The sequence below is a fragment of the Panthera tigris genome, chromosome X, assembly GCF_018350195.1.
Source record: "Panthera tigris isolate Pti1 chromosome X, P.tigris_Pti1_mat1.1, whole genome shotgun sequence".
In the NCBI taxonomy this organism is placed as follows: Eukaryota; Metazoa; Chordata; class Mammalia; order Carnivora; family Felidae; genus Panthera; species Panthera tigris.
The window spans coordinates 34,885,216-34,899,556 of record NC_056677.1 but is presented as its reverse complement, the minus strand read 5'-3'; the positions used below and the strand labels follow the sequence as shown (position 1 = coordinate 34,899,556).

General features: G+C 58.6%; 1 protein-coding gene across 7 annotated transcripts in view; it reads left to right on the top strand.

Annotated features, from left to right (window-relative positions):
* The first annotated feature begins 538 nt into the window (after positions 1-538).
* BCOR (BCL6 corepressor) overlaps positions 539-14,341 on the top strand; it is a 44,362-nt gene continuing 30,559 nt past the window's right edge. For 4 of the 7 annotated variants that reach the window (XM_042974124.1, XM_042974119.1, XM_042974126.1 and 1 more), the window contains exon 1: positions 1,046-1,347. The gene's annotated coding sequence lies outside the window, so the exon portion shown is untranslated. Of the gene's footprint in view, positions 562-1,045; positions 1,348-1,795; positions 2,164-8,159; positions 8,214-14,341 lie in introns of those variants that run through there. The other 3 variants (XM_042974120.1, XM_042974121.1, XM_042974123.1) reach the window with 3 other exon arrangements.

Here is a 14,341-nt window from a genome sequence, read left to right as displayed (position 1 = left end):
CTCGGAGCGCGGCTGGGAGAGCCGCCCCCGCCGCCCCCCATCCCCTCGGCTCGGGATCAACGGGCCGCCCTCGCCGCCGCCGCCCGAGCCGGTCTCTGGCTCGCCCAGGACGCGCGCCCGGGCCGGGTGTGCGCGGCCAACTCGGTCCGAGCGGGGGAGGGGAGGGCAAGGGGCGAGGGGGGGAGCCACCCAAGTGGTCCGGGATTCGGACCCAGAGAGGCGAAACGCGCCGGGGCAGGAATCGATGACCGCTGGGGAAACTCGGGCAAACCTTTCCCGGGGAATCACCCCTCCACAACCCCACCGCCGAGGCGCCGCAGCGGAGGGTGAGCGGAGGCTGGGGGAGCTCAAACTTGCGAGAGCTGGAGGCGGCGGCGGCGGGCGGGCGGCTGTCGCCCGAGCGCTGCGCCTGCGGGGGGAGGGGAGGCGGCTGCTGGGAGGGAGGGAGGGAGGGAGGGCGGGCGGAGGGAGGGGGAGGAGGAAGAGGAGGGAACCAGGGAGGGGGACGCGTTGGGATCGCGGCGTGCGGCGGCAGACGGAGCCTGGGCTCCCAGCGGCAAGGTGAGGCAGAGCTACGCTCCTCGCTGAACGCGGGCCGAGCTCGGCGGCTGCGGGGGAGACGCGCCGGAGCCCAGACCGCGACCGAGAGCGGGAGCGAGGCGGGCGGCGGCGGCGGAGGGGGAGCCCGCGAGCCGCCGGGCGGGGAGCCCAAGCCGCGCTGTCGCCGCGCAGGGACGACTTGGCCAACACACTCGCACACACACACTCACACACACACACACACACACACTCACACACACACACACACACACACACTCACACACACACACCCAGCCCGAGCGGGCGCTCGCGGCGATCCGTCAACATGGCGCTGGGGCTCCTGCCCGAGCGCGGGCGGCAGCAGCGGCGGCGCGGGAGCTGCTGAGCCCGGCCGAGCCCGGCCCAGCCGCGGGAGCCCGGAGGATCGCGCGGGGCTGTCGCCACCTGCCCGGAGGCTTTGAGCCCGCCCCGCCCCGCCCCCACCCGGCCCAGAGCCCACCCCTCGGCGGGGCCGACCCCGAGGGCAGCCGGCTGGCAGCAGACGGCGAGGGAGACCAGCGAGCGCGGCGCCGCGAGCGGGCTGCGGGCAGCCGGGGACGGCAAACTTTGCTGCTCGCCGCGCTTCCCCGGCCCGGCTCCTTCTCCGCTCGCTAACGTCGCCACCCCACTCTCCTCCAACCCCGCACACCTCTCCCCATCCAGCCATCCGCCCCTCGCTCCTCCTCGCCGCCTCGACTCTGTTCGGGGGGAAAACTTCAAAGCGCCGAATCGCAGGCTCCCAGCTCACTCCCCGGCCGGGGATTTCAGGTCAGTGCTCGGAACACCTTTCCCCGGGGAGGCCGCGCGGGCGGCGGGCGGGCGGGCGCGCCGCGGGCTGCAGTCGGCCCCCTCCCTCGGGGCCCCCGCCCGCAGCGGGTTGCTCCTCCGACTCTCGCGTACCCCGCGGAGCTCGAAGCTTTCGCCTTGCGCTTCCCTTTGGCTGCTTGGCTCGCTTTCGTTTTTATCTCCTAGCTGTAAGTTATTAAAAATGCAGCCAGCCTAAGCGGCCCCGCGTGGGCATCGGGGAGGGAGGGGCGCGGCGGGGGGCCTGCCGCCTCCCGGGGGGCTGGGAGGAGAGCAGGGAGTTCGCCGAGTGGAAGTTTGCAGCCTGTGTGTGTCTGTGCGCGGGAGCGCGGTCGCCGCGGAGCGCCGCGAGTCGGGCGCGGGAGGGGGGGCAGCTGGGCTGGAAGCTGGGAAGCTCGGCTCGGCGTTAGCTCGCGAGCAGGAAGGGGAGGGCGGCGGGTTCCCGTCTGCTTTCTTTTTCGACTCGGGAAAGAACTGTAAAAACCCCCAGCCGCCGCCGCCTCGCCTCGCCTCTCCAGGGGACGGTCGTTCCTCCTAGTGGAACGACGGCGTGTGCGTGCGCGAGGGTGTGTGGCGGGCGCCCCGGGCCGAGCCGAGCTCGACCTGCTGCCGCCGCCGCGCAAGTCGGGAGGGGAGTCCCGGGTTTTTTCTTGGCTTGCCCCAAAGCGCGAATCACGTGGATTTAAAAAAAAAAAAAAAAAAAAGGAGAAGAAGAAACTACTAGGAAATCGAGCTGTGCTAGGGGTTCCGACTCGGCCCGTCGGCCCGCCCGCCCGCCAGGTCAGACGCTTTGTTTTTAAAATGTTCTTCTGAAATTATAATCTGCGGTTCCCTCCCACCCCCACGCCCTCCCCGACGTTGCCTAGTAGGTTTTAAGTTGTGAGCCCCCCGGGGCGGGGGTAGAATGTGCGTGGGCGGCGGCGGGAAGGGAGGGTGCGGGCGGTGAGGGGGGGGGTGAGACCTGGGCCCTCCACCCGGCTGCTGGGAGTCTGGTGGGGAAGCTGGTTGGGCGTGTGCGTGTCTGCGGCCGGAGGAAGTTGGTCCCACTCGGAGGGCGTGCGGCGCAGAGGCTGAGGGCGAAGAGGAACTTGCGCACCCGGGCGCGATCCTCGGCCGAGGTGGGGAGGGCGAGGCGGGCAAGGCGCCGCCGCGCCGCGGGGCCCGCGCTCGGAGCAGGCGGGCCGCTGCGCTGCAGAGCCTCTGCCAACTCGGGGGCTCGGGGCGGCGGCGACGTGCGCCTGCTGTTTACCAAGCAAGCCCTGGGGCGCCGTGAGCGGAGTAGGGCGGCTCAAGGCACGCGTGGTCCCGGCGGGCTTCCCGCCGCTCGCACTTTCGAGTGGGCACTTCCTCGGGTCCCTGAGACGGCGGAGTCTGGCCGCGTGTAGGCCGAGGCCAGGCGAGGCTTAATTTGCTGTTAATGAATCTTTTCCAGAAAGTCCGCGATCTCCAGCTAGAGGCTGTGAGTGCCTGCGCGCGAGGGCGCGCGCCGCCGGCGTCTGAAGGGTGGGGGTTGGGGGAATTGCAGAGCGAAGGAAGGGGGAGGGTTATGTGTATTTAAAAACAAACCTTAAAAAGAAACCAGCGCGCTTCAAATAGGTATTCTCACAGCCTCTCTGTGTCTAGACCAGACAGCTCATGGTTTTAGCTGGTTTTTTTTTCTTTTCTTTTCTTTTTTCTTTTTCTTTCTTTCTTTTTTTTTTTTTAAATTTTTTTGGAGAGAAGGGGAGGGGAGGGGTGGTGGTATTTGGTGCCAGGAGTAGCCTCTTGTCGAAAAATCCTTAAAATTGGCCTGGAAGTGAAAACAGGGAGGAAATGGCCCACCCCAGAAGGTAGTGGGTGGCGAACGCAGACAGAGTTGGGTATTTCTAGCCATCTGACACTTCCTGTGGCCCTGGAAACGGACACCGCGGGCCGAAATCAATCCTTACGAGGTGTTGGATTCGGTTTTGCTAGCGAAATTGCTTGTGTGGAAGGCATTTTAATTGTCGGCCTCGGAGACTTCTGTACGTGGGCACTTGGAGAATACGTTTGCTTCTCGACCCTTCCCACTCCACCCCCGACCTGTTATCTGGTCTGGGCTTTGCAGTGTTGGTTCTCGTGTTTATTTTGGGCATGATTTCACCGCGTGGAGGAAGGGGGGGAGGTGAGATGGCGGTGATTAATATGCCGTCCAGGTTTAATGGGAGGCTAGCCTTCAGTGTGCGGGTATCCGCCGCCACTCACCCAGAACCTGGGGTAGTTAGGGGAACGCGCGGGGTTCGGGCGCCAGGCGCTCGGCGGGCAGGTCGGGGCTGGGGCTCGCACGGCCCCAGCGCTGTCCTTTGAGGCGCTGTCACCAGTAGGTGACTGAGAGTTAATTAGGAAGTGTTCTCCGGATCAATGGGCCGCACAGCTCATTAGCGATTCTCCCCAACCCTTTGCAGGGCCGGCCGGGCCTCTGCCTCCCACACAGGCCAGGGCCCCCGCGGCCCGGGCTTCGGAGAGCGCCGCTGGGAAGTGGGGAGGGACTAGCAGCGAGGGGTGGCGGAGAGGCGAGTGTGTAACTTCGCCGGGCTGCGCTTTGCGTGCAGCGCCGCGAGGCCCGCGCAGCCCGCTCTTTCTTCCTGCTCTCGGTCGCCTCGACTGTGTCTTTAACTCGCTCCTGCTCGCGTCGCTGCCTGGCTGCTCCTCCCCGCCTCCCTCGCCTATCTCTTGTTCTCTAAGCACGACGCCTGTGCTCCCCGCCCAGTTTGGGATTAGACAAGATAAAAATAGGACTGCCCAGCGCGCAGAGCTGTGACTGCCCCGGCAGCCGGGCTGGCGGGAGCGCCGGGGGCCGGGGCCAGGGCCGGCGAGAACCCGCGGTGCGCTCGGGGCGGCCCGCGCGGGTAGGCTCCCACCCCCACCCCGCAGGCGCGGTCACGCTCCTCGGGTTCTGCCCGCCGGGAACCGTGCGAGCAGGGGGACCTGGGCAGGGTCTCCGCGCTCTCGCGGGTGTTGTTGGTGTGCCTGTGATAGATCGGTCTAGACAGGCATGCAGGCTCCCTCCCGGCTGAAGGACGGGAAAGGGGGGGGCGGGCCGCGGAGGCGGCGGCAGACTCCCGTGAGCAGCGAGTGAGCGAGCAAGCCTGCGGGCTCTGCGAGCTGGGTGGAGGGAAGGCTGTGAGGATTTCTCTTAACCCTTTAAAGGCAACGGAGTGTAATGGGGGTGTGGGGGCAAAGATCCTAGTAGAAATTCCTGGAGGCAGAGTAGCACCCCCCGGGGGGGAGAGGGGGCGGGGCGGGAGTCTGGGCCTAGGGTTTTCCTTTCTCTTCTGTGCACGCACGCTCACATCCTGGTGCATTGGACTCGATTCTTGGACGAACCAAACGTAGCTGCTGGATGATCTAATTTGACCCAGGACTTCTCAGTGGGAATGAGGTGTGAACACACATAGCGGGCACCCTCACTTAAGGAACTGAGTTTGGGAAATGCAGATATAGACCTCAGCGTTCCCAGAGAGAATTCATGCAGACATCTAGTAATGGCAAGGTCGGCCCTGAGCTGTAGTGGGGTGGGGCCTCTGACCAAGACTGCTGCAGACCTGAGACCTGAGGCTGAAATGTCAGGCCCCGTGTGTCCAGGTATGCGTTGGACACAGCATAGAGGTCCTTGGGTTGTCTGTATAAATGGACGCACCCTTAACCATGAACTTGTGGGTGGTTAGGATCAGATATGTGCAAGGAGACAGCCTCTAAACAGGAGTTGGATAGCGATGTGTACAAGATCGATCATTCATATACACATACATGGGGTCGATATTGAATCCATCTGAAGATGTAACATAACTTTGCAGACAGTGGTCTAGTTCTTTCTAGAGGTTGCAATTGGTGGGTGGGCTACCCTGTGTATAAATGAATCATTAGTTAGCGCACCTCTGCCTCCTTCCCCACCCTCCTCCTTGTAGGGTTTGTGGTCCAGGGGATCCTCTAGTTCTATTTAAACTGCAAGCCCATATTGGTGTAGCCTGGGAATGGGCCACATTACTGGCAAAGCAAGAATTGTACGTAGTGGGGAGGTGTAGGAGCTAGACAGGAATGCTCAGATTAAGATGTGCGCCTGGATGACAAGTGCTGAGACAAATCAAGACACTTGGGCTCCGATGCCCACATGGAACAAGAGATACAGAAGAGATAAAGAACTGGCCGCGAGGAATGTAAACATGGGTATGCAAATACAGACACCTATAGTGATATCCTAAGAGAAAATCCCAGACTCTGTTGAGCTGGAAACTGGGGCAGAATTTCTGTCAGTGCGTTCCAGAGACAAAAGCCCATTTAAAGGTGTGAAGAGGGTCACTTGGAAACACAAAAAGCATTCATATGCATACATCCGTGCTTAGATACACAGGCTGAATGACAAAAACTCCTCACTGCCTGACTGTGGACTTTCCTGCCGGGCAGGAGCTCCGTGGGCACACAAGTGTGGGCCGCACCACCGCCTTCCCGCACTCATTCACAGGGAAATCGCGAGTCGTTGGCTGGAAGGAAACTGAGGGCAAAGTGGCCTAGCTTAAGGGTGGATGGCCCTCACTTACTACTATCACTTTTGGTTATAGTTTCTTCGCTTCTGGAGCAGGGGAGAGGGCGTGTGTTGAGCAGGTAGGAGGATTTCTAAGAGGTTTTGTGTTCTTGACCTTGAGTGGATGGAAGGTGGAGGAAAAAAGAGGAGTAGCTTTCAGCTCTGGGTCAGGAGGAATGGGTGGTGGCACTGCTCTGAAGTCCTGTCTGCTAATGTGGCTCTCAGCCTGGTGGACTGATAAAGATAGAGCCGAAAGAAGTGTGAAGTTCGGCCTCCGGGAGGAATAAAGGGGAGGTAGGCTTTCATATTGGCATGCTTTAGGTTTTTTGTTTTTTTTTTTCCCCTCTCCTGGAGGAGACCTTGCGGGGACGGCCTGTGTAAGGGTGGATTAGCAGGCGCCTGTGTGACCCCAGACGCGCACGTAAACTAGGCTAGGGTTTGGTTTGCCCGCGGCGTCGATTTGCCGCGGTCCCTCTTTGTCTGAGCCCAGCCGGGAATTCCAGCTTTTATTGGGAAGACCGCACTCGGGTGGAGCCCGCGCCGGGTCGGGCGGGGCAGGGCTGGGCCGCGGGCTGGGCGGGAGGCTTGCAGGCCGCAGTGCCTCCCGAACTCCAGGACGGCCTTCTGGAGCGCCCGGCAGCCCTGACAATGCCACCTAGGCGGTTTCCTCGAGGGCGCGGGGCGCGGCGAGGCGGGGTGGGGGACCTCGAGGGTCCACTTCGGCCGCCGAGCCCCACCCCTTCCCCACTGGCCCCACCCCTCCCCCGCCCGCCCGGGGCCGAAAAGAACTCTGAAGGCCCTTTGTTAGGCCCCAGGGTCACACCCGTGCCCTGGGGGCCGCAGAGGGGCGGGAGAGTGGTGCTCTCGGCGAGAAAGGACCTTATCCTTGCTTGGAGGCCTCGGCCGCCCGCTCACACGGTTCGGGGAGGGGAGGCCGAGGCCGGCCACGGCCCGCCCCAGCTGCTTTGCCAGTGTGTACGGCCCGCGGGATTCCGTCTGTTTGCAAAAGCTGGTTGCGCTGCTGGGGCCTAGGTGGCGGCGGCGCCGTTGAGAGGCTGCCGGGGCAGGAGTAGATGGCCTCCTCGGGCAACCCCGATGGTAGCCAAGCCGCTTTCGTCTGGAGCACTTGGCCCGGGACTTCCCCCGACCACCAGCCCGGCCCGACGGCTTTTGCTGGTTGTCTACAACGTGTTCCTCCGGAAGGGGTATCTGACTTTGTGTTGGATGGGAATTAATGAACGATGCTTTTCCGCGATATTTCTGTAGAAGGCCCCCTTTCCCAGCACAAGCTCGTCTGTGCCGGTCTCCAGCCGAGGGTCTCGGAAATGGGGGTCCCTCACTTGGTTATTTTTTTAGAGCCATGTGTCCCCAAGCCAACCATTGCCCCTCCGCACCCACGGGCTCGGCTCCCTGTGATTAGACTAGCGGGGAAGTCCGCTAGAAGATCCTGACAGCATAAAATATAATTTGTGATCTAAAAGACAGTTTCCAGTATAATCTCATTATGCACCACAGACTCCCGGTGTTATTTTGTGGAAGGCGGACAATGATCAATTTACATTGACCCGGGGCTGGGCGAGCTTTTAGATGGTAATTGCCATATTGATTTGCATGCAAAAAGGAGACCTGCTAAAATTAAAGACCGGAAGCTAAATTAAACTAAATTTATTGTCTAGGTGCAAACCAGAGAAACTACTGGGGGGAGGGGGTGAGTCAGGTTGGGGTGCCGGGAGGGAGCAGGTGAAAGTCGCAAAGAGCTCCCAGAGGTCACAGATTTGGGAGCGATCTTTGCCCTTACGATTTCATAATGTGAGGAGGGGGACTTGTTTAGGGTGTGGGGACCCAGCGGGGAAAAGTTATAAACAGGCACCATTGCATTGAAGGCACTGGGGTCTTTTAATGCCAACAGTAAATGGCAAGGGGAGGAGAGGTTTATAGGGTTATGGGGGGGGTCTTCCTGCACCATTTCCGGCAAGCCCCCATTTCTATTGTTCTACCCTAGCGCTGGCTGTCGTGCCAGGGACACCCAAAACTCTTGCAACTGGAGAGTTTAAAAAAAAAAAAAACAACAAACCCACAGGCCTGCCCGCCCCACTCCCTCCCCTCCCCTCCCCTCCCCTCCCCCCTGCAGAAGTTCTTTCCGAGAGCGCGCGGGTGTGGGGCGCACTGCACGCGCAGCGGCCAGGCCCGGACCGTTGGAGGCTGCGGGAGTTCCTCCCCGGTCGCAGCAGTCGCAGTAGTCCCAGGCTCGGACCGGATGCCGATCGCTTCGGGAAGCCGCCCGCTCCAGGTGGTTCTAGGTGTGGGGGGAGGGCGTCGGCCCGGGCCACTGCCTCGTGGTGCCGGGGCGGGGGTCGCCTTCCCGGGGGTTGGACGGACCTGCACCGAGTTAGGGGCCGGGACAGGGCGGAGGCTGGAAACCCTGTCTTAATCGCCAACGCCGAAAAGTTTAAAAAAGAGAGAGAGAGAGAAAGAGAGAAAGCCACTGGCAGGGAGCCAGGGGCCGCCGGGCGGCGGGGGCGTGTTCGGCTGGCTAGCGGGGTGAGGACCCGGCGCCGCCATTGCCTCGATCCCTCCCGCTGCCGAGGCCCTTGCCCGCCCAGTCGCCCCTGGAGCCATTTCGCACATCCGGAGCCTCGGCCTCTTGGAGGAGAACCCGGTCCGGGGTCGGGAAGCCCGCAGGGGCAGCCGGCTGTCCGGTGCCCCTGTCCTTCCCGGTCGCCCCGAAGCGGAGCAGGAGATGCCCCTGGGCCTTAGAGGCTGTGGAGCCTGTGTCGTCGGGTGTGGGGAGTTGCCGGAGCATCTGAAAGCCTGGAGCAGATCTGGAAATTGGGGGAGGGGTGGGGTGGGGATGTTAGGCTCCCACCCCTGCTTCTGGGATGAGAAGTTGGGAAAATGAAAGGTCAACCAGTCCCCAGCTTGTCCGCGGGCTTGGGCTTTTTGTGGGGACCCGCCCCCCCCCCCCCCCCGGGCGGGGGTGGGGGGGGAAGTCCAGTAGGGCTCCGCCTCTTGCAAGCCACTTCCCTTTTAATTTCCTCCCCCATCCCACTTTGGTCCCTGAGGTTTTACCTTAAAACCCTGGGAAAGGTAGGTGTAGGCACTGTTTCCAAAGGGCTCTTGCTCTATCTAGATAATGTGATTTATTGCTTTATGTGGCAACTATGGTGGCGGGCCCAGTTCTAGTACCAGGAGTCAGCGCTTTTTTTGCAGAGATCTGGGAGGAGCGACCCCCCTACCCCCTGCCTATTCTGGGCTCCTCCAGTGTAGGGAGGTGTGGGGGGAGTCGGGAAATTGGGAAAGACTTCAACTGGGCCAAGAGATTCCTGGGTGTAGGAGAAACTGGGTTCCAGTCTCCTTGTGGCCTGAGTCGCAAAGGTGTTAAACGCTTTCCCCCTGTACTCGAGTACAAGGGCCAAGGAAGCTTTCCGAAGTTCTTGGGGATTTCAAATGGTACAATTAAACCAATAATTGGCTCCTCTCCGCAACTCCAGGACTGAGTTTGACCGTGGCCCATTTTTACTAGCTGTGTGACCTTGGGGGCAAGTTATTTATGGCCTCTGAGCCTCAGTAAGTTTCTTCATTTGTAAGACTGGGAATAATTATCCACCTTTAGGATCAAAGAAGACTGCCTGGCACATAGTAGGCCCCGAGGATTAGGGATTGCTTTGAATGACTGGTCTTGTTCCTATAGGCTGCTACTCTTTTCCCTGCTGCCCCTGCGCGCCCCAGAGACCTGCTCAAGCCAGTGTCCAGGGACCAAGGATGCAGGTTTAAATTCCCCTCCCAAGGATATTCCTCTGGCCTGCCCCCGTGGGTTCCTCTTTTGCTGCCGTTCTTTGCCCCTAAGGGGGATCATTATATGGTTAGGAATTGATTCCGGAACCCGGTATCTAGGTGCTCTTTGGCAAGCCTTCCCGTCCTTCTCTTTCACAGGAGAGAGAACAGCCAGCCAGTGGCTGGAGGGGAGAGACCTGGTTGGAAGAGGTGAGGGGGTGGCCTGCTGCAGAGGCCAGAGGTGCTGTGGTTTGTTTGATAGGGATTAAGTCCGGATGTTACGAGGTCTCAGTGTGGTTTTCAATAAAGTCTGCCAGGGATTGCTTCTTTTTTTCTTTTTTTTTTATATCGATATGTATTTTAAAAAATTACCAGCATGAGAAGAAAACCAGACCTGTATGGATCCAGGCCGGTAGTAAGCTACTGTGATCAGGTTTCCTACTCGACTCCCAGAGGGGAAGTCAGCGTTTGATTGAAGCTACACTTGGTTCTTGACTCTCAGGGGATGCTTGCTCTGAAACAGGAGCCCTCCCTTTCTCTCCTCCTCCCCCCCCTCCTCCCTCTTTTTCCCTTCTTCCCCTAAAAGCCTTTGTGCTGAAAGAGCTTCAGTAGGCACGAATCCCTGGTCCCTCTCTAAAGAATGCCTTCCAGCCTTTGCTGACATTGTTTTGTGAACAGTGGGTTTTACCAGGCCAGCAGTTTCCCCCCGCATCTCAGCTCACTATTTTAGAGGTAGAGTGTGACCAGGGTGCGCGTCACAGCCGTGATTTCCACACTGGGTAGCCAGGGCCATGCCTGTAATCTGAAGACGCCTTAACCTTTGCCCTGGATGCCCCCCAGAAGGGGTGAAGGTGGGGAGAGCAGGGACAGGGGGTTGCTGTTGAGAGTGTTTGTTTTCTCCCGCAGCAGGGGCAGAGGGGCGAGTCAGAGTGTAGGGATGGTCCAGCTTTGGGTCTGATTTAAAACTTGGTCTAATTGGAGAAGCTCTTAGGCACTTAACAGTTCTGTACAAATGCAAACTTGAAATAGCTCTAGGCCTACGTCATTTAGGACAGAATAAATGAAGTACAGAAATGTCCAAACTATGTAAATCCTGGAGTTGTCTGCCCTCCCATAAACACATGACAAGTGCCAAGGCATTTCCAGTCAAAACACCCGTGGAACCAGCAGCCTCCATCCTTTGTATTTATTATTTTATTAACAGCATTTTACACAGCATTTAACAAGCACGGCCTGCCTGCTTTGCACCAAGGCTGAGAGCAGACCAAAGGGTGGAAAGCGGATGGATGGGGGGGGGGGGGGGGAGTGGTCTCTAAGAGAGACGTCCAGCTGGAGAAATCTCTTCAGATGGGTAAGGGAAAGTGGCTTTGGGGGGTTGTTTCCACTGGCCTGAAAGAGAAGACAACGAAAGTAATGCTGTGCAGGGGAAACCCCCCCCCCTCCCCTCCTCAGGAGGAAAGTTGCGCAGATGTGGCTATGTCTGGTCTCTGCTTGGATTCCAGAAGGTGAAACAGTATCATTTCATGATACTCTGCCCATCAGTTACTGGTGATTTTCAAAGAATAAGTATTTGTCTGGTATCGTTAGTCTATATCCTGGTGGAAAGTTTATAACGAAAAGTAATGCCTTTCTTAAGTCATAAAATGAGCCTTGTATGATTATTTAATTAAAATCTATTTAAGGACCGATTAGGCGTGTAATTTGCGCTAATAATGACGATTATGGAAATGTTCGACTTAACCAAAAATCATAAAGGAGACATTTTGATCAGTGGGGCGGCCAGTAAGTATTCAGGGAGTTGGACAATTTTCGAAGCACGGGAGGCAGTGGGGCCGCGCGGGCCGCGGGAAGTGCAGAGGCCCGGAGAGCTCGCAGGCCTCCCTGCCCCGACCCCAAGCCCAGCCCGGGGCAGGCCAGCCCACGCTTTGCTGAGCACAGAAACCGACCCTGGGAGCCTGAACAACCTTTATTCCCAGCTGAGGAAGTGGGGGAGGGGCGCCTCCCCAAGCCACCGGGAGGGAGGAGAAAACTCTGGGAGAGGGCTGATAAACCACACAGAAATCCCTGCGAAATGGCTGTGCTCTTTTGCTTTCACAATCAGCGGCGACAAACGCACGCTGCCTTGGCCAGCCTTGGCTGGAGCCTGGCGGGGTGGGGGAAGAGGGGGGTCCCCTTGTTCCGGAGAAACCTGCCAGCTGCTGGGCTTGGTGCGAAGGCAGCGGAGGCAGACACAATGCTGCTGTTGTTGGTTTGATCTCTAACTGTGGATTGTTAGTCTGGCTTTAACTATGTGGTAAGGGGGGAATGTGAAGGCTGTTTACAGCGAGTGCAAATAATGTGACAGCTGTTGGTGCACGAGCAGCGCTGCGCCTCCTCGGCACTTACACAAAGCGTGCACTATGCAGGCCAGCGGAGAGCCGCAGAGGTGGCCGCCGCTCTCCGGCCGGAGCGTCCTCGGGTGCGAGCAAGACTCAGCAGCACCGTGCGCTGCCCCCCCTCCCCCCCACGGGTCCCCGACACACACCTTTGGGGCTCCCGGAATTGGGATGGAGGTGCGGGATGTGTGTGTGTTGTGATTTAGGGAGCTTGTCACGCAGAGAAGGCCCACAGGGTCCTGAGTGTCACCCAGTCGGGAGGGGTTTGGCCAGGATCTGTGGACCTGGGTCCTCCTCAGGTGCTTTTGCAGGCAGGGTTTTCAAGATTTGGGAAAGGAACTTTGAAACCTTAAGCAAGCTTGTTGGAAACAATGTATTCACAACTGAAGGCTTTCTGGAAGTTGCAGAGGCTCTGATGGTCCTTGTTCCTGCTCTGAAATGGCTCCGGTACTCAGACAAGTTGGAGAGACAGGCATGTAGGTTCAGGACCCAAAAGGGGGGGGTGTATTGGGGGGCAGGGGTACGGTTTGGATTTTGATCGCCCACACCCCTTAGCCTTCCCATTTTCTTTTTGTTTTTTAATTTTTTTAATGTTTATTTTTGAGAGAGAGAGAAACAGAGTGCGGGTGGGATAGGGGGAGAGAGAGAGAGGGAGACCCAGAATCTGAAACAGGCTCCAGGCTCCAAGCCGTCAGCACAGAGCTGGGCGCGGGGCTCGAACCCACGGACCCGTGAGATCATGACCTCAGCCGAAGTCGGTCCCTTAACCTACTGAGCTACCCAGACATCCTAGCCTTCCCATTTTCAAGAGCACGTTCGCCTTCAGCTGCAGGACGCAACCGTGCAGGTCCTGAGGTGTGCCCACAGCGCCGCCCACTCTGTGACTTAATCAACTAGATGTCTACCAGCCACAGGCCTTCTCTGAGTTCCTGGTCGCTGGCCAGACACTGCGGGGAGGCGGGGAGGCGCCGGGGTGGACGGGAGAGCAGTTGGTGGCGGCAGTCATCGCCTTGGCCACTCCTGGAGATGCATGGCTGGCCCAAGCAGGCGGGTTCAGGATGGCCAGAAAGGTGGGCCTGCCTCTGGGCAGTCCTGGGGCAAACTGGGTGTCAGAATCGCTCCCCTCCCCATCCCAAGGTTGGAGCCTTCACAGCCCTGGCCTCTAGGGTTTGGAGGATCATCCAGAGCTGATTTAATTCCATATCTTGTCCTTCGCTGTGACTTTGGTCCCTGAGAGTACAGCCTCCAGGATATCTGCAAATTGAGTTCATTGCCCCCAGCCCCCCAGGGCTACCCTCTCCGAGTTTCAACGTGGACTTCTCTATCCAGTTGGGTTCCCCAGTGGGGAGCTGGGAGATGCTTCTGGAGTGATACATGAACTTCGGTGCCAGTTCTATAAATTGGTCTCTTTTTATGACGTGTGCCATTTTCTGTAGGAATGTTGCTTGCAAAACGAGTTTCGCCTTGGAGGAAAGGCGGAAAGATAAACAAGCCTGTAACGCCAAAACACTGGCAGTCTTTCCCTCCTTCCAGCTCTCTTAAAGCAGCCGGGCTGTATTTCCAGGATTAGACTCGTGCTTGTGAAGAGGGACTCTGGTTGGCTTTTTTTTTTTTTCCCCAAGCAAATGCAAATTAGAGAAAAATAATTTTCTTTCAACGATATGCAATGTATTAGTCACTTGTTATCGTGCTCGGAGGCAGGCCTCATTTGCGCGTCTGCCAGCTCGCTCACATCTGCTCGGTGCTGTTCGGGGCATTTTAACCTTGGCGGTGTCGTGTCTAGTCCCACGGATCAAGGAGGAGTAATTAAGCTCTGAACAGCTACAAAAATTCATGGGCCCCCATCCCACCGTAGTTGTTCCACAGCTTTGTTTGGGGTGTTCCGAGTTCCAGGATCGAGTAGCAGGCATGGGGTTTCTTTTGTTCCTTGTAAAGAAAGTGGGCACCCCTCTCCTCCTCTGACCCTCGTCCCCGGCCCTCCCAGAACTCCCAGGCAGCGCACAATCAGCAAGGAACCCGGGTGCAGATCACAGGACCCTATGTATTATGCATCTTTTATGCGTAAAAAGTTCCTTTGTGCTTCCTGTGTACTCGTGATAGCTGTTGTTAATAGCCTTATGGTATAGCTTTTTCCTTGGGGTGGGGTGGGGAGCATTAAGTGTGTTTCATTCCTACAAAACCCTGGTAGGGATCGCAGTGCAGTGACACCCCCTCTGGAGTTGTGACATGGCTCGTTTATTCTGGATTTGCCCCCAGGTTGTGCACACTC